The sequence below is a fragment of the Zalophus californianus genome, chromosome 3 (genome assembly GCF_009762305.2).
Source record: "Zalophus californianus isolate mZalCal1 chromosome 3, mZalCal1.pri.v2, whole genome shotgun sequence".
NCBI lineage: Eukaryota > Metazoa > Chordata > Mammalia > Carnivora > Otariidae > Zalophus > Zalophus californianus.
Genome location: NC_045597.1, coordinates 127,321,794 through 127,323,573, shown reverse-complemented (window position 1 = coordinate 127,323,573; position 1,780 = coordinate 127,321,794). Strand labels below are relative to the sequence as shown.

At 38.2% G+C, this 1,780-nt stretch overlaps 1 pseudogene; it reads right to left on the bottom strand.

Annotated features, from left to right (window-relative positions):
• Positions 1 to 773: 773 nt before the first annotated feature.
• On the bottom strand, positions 774 to 1,337 carry LOC113920365 (annotated as a pseudogene).
• Between the last annotated feature and the right edge of the window lie 443 nt (positions 1,338 to 1,780).

The following is a 1,780-nucleotide window of genomic DNA, read 5'->3' as shown; positions in this document are numbered from 1 at the left end:
TTTTGCTTTTAACCTATCTTTGTATTTATATTTAAAGTAGATTTTTATAGACAACATAAAGTGACTCTTACTCTGCTCCGTTTTATTATTGGAGCACTTAGGCCTTATGCATTTGAAGTAATTATCAATATACATGCATTTAAGTTTACAATATTGCTCTTTGTTTTCCATTTTATCGTGTGTTTCTTTTTCTTATAGTAAGCAAGATAATTTTTTGCTTATTTAAATTCATATATATGTGCATATAAAGAGTATATGTGTGTGTATATATGTATATACAGAATCGTTTTCTGAATGACAGTTTTTGACAGAGTAAAGGTTACGATTAAAAACAATAAGCCCTAATTTTCCATAGCAGCTTTTATTTTTTCCTAAAAAGAAAGTCCATTTTTATACAGAGATAATCTTTTAGATGTGTATTCTAAAATGCTTGAGATTTTTTTCTAAAGTGTCAAAACATGTATAATCCCCATTATTTCAGAGGAGAATTACAATGAGCAGAAGAATACATCAACTTAGATTCTCAAGGTCATCTCAAATTCCGGAGTCCCTGGTTTCTGTGATAGGGTAAGAATTTTGCTAGCAAATGGTTAGACTAGTATCCAGGCAAAATGCTGTAAATCTTTATCTTATGATTCTTAACTTTTTAATATATTGAAACAGATTGTTTAATCAAATCTAAATATGTGGCAACAAGACCTGAGAAACTTACCTAAACATTTGTTTTGATAATTCCTAGATAAACTTCATTTGCCCATTTCATATTCTACTATTTATATTTTTTTTGTTTTGTCTGTCTTTTCTTTCCACAAATTCCCAAGCACAATCCCTAAAAAACTGTTAGTCCTATTATTTGGTTGGAGGAAATTTAATCTCCACCATCCTCAGGTCTGTGGATGTCTAGAGTATAAACCTGATGAGCCTAATGGTCTCCTGTGGCCAGAGCCTTGTAGTAGCAAGTGGTCTGGTTCTGACTAGAACCCTACTGGGTACAGTGCCTCCAGGATCGTGACACTGAAGCCACTGAGCCACTGCTTGGTGTTTCTACGGAGCCACAGTGCTGTGGACTTCAGACCATCTCTTTTGTCCTCATGAACATAGATAGTATCATATATTATTGTCACAATTCTAGAAAATAAAGAATCAGGTAAACAGCTGGATTAACTGAACCCTTGATAGCAGACCATCCAAGTAACAATCTCCAGTTAAAAGTCAACTGCAAGGCTACTTGAGGCCTCGCATGTAATTCTTTATATTAGTGAGTCGGTGATTACATGAAGTAGGGATGCTGCTCCCAGAGCTATGCTTTTTATTGTGGTCACTGCCCCACATGTCATGAGTAGTTCAGCTTGCTCTAATGTCAAAGAGCTATTCTATGTATGAATCTGAAAACATCCTGACTCACAGGCCGATTCTGTGCTCCAGGTACGTGGCAGACACAGCAACCAGATTCCATTGGGTTTGTCCAAACTACATGAGGAGCAGGTAGGGTTGTAGAGGGTGGGGTGCCAAATCCATGACCCCCAAAGCCACAGGCTGAGCAGCTGCTGGGCCTGAGGGCTACTAGTCTCCTGTGGGTGCCAGGGTCAGGAGGAGACCCTAGGAGTCCTACGCCATGCCTGCCTCATGCCCACAGGCTCCACATGAGTCTGCACTGAGGAGACGAGGAGGCATGGTCCCCTTGTCATGTGTTCTTTGTTCTTTTTTCTCATTCCCTGCCTTCTTTGGGTTATTGAGTACTTTTTATGATCTCACTATATGACCATTATTATCTTATTAG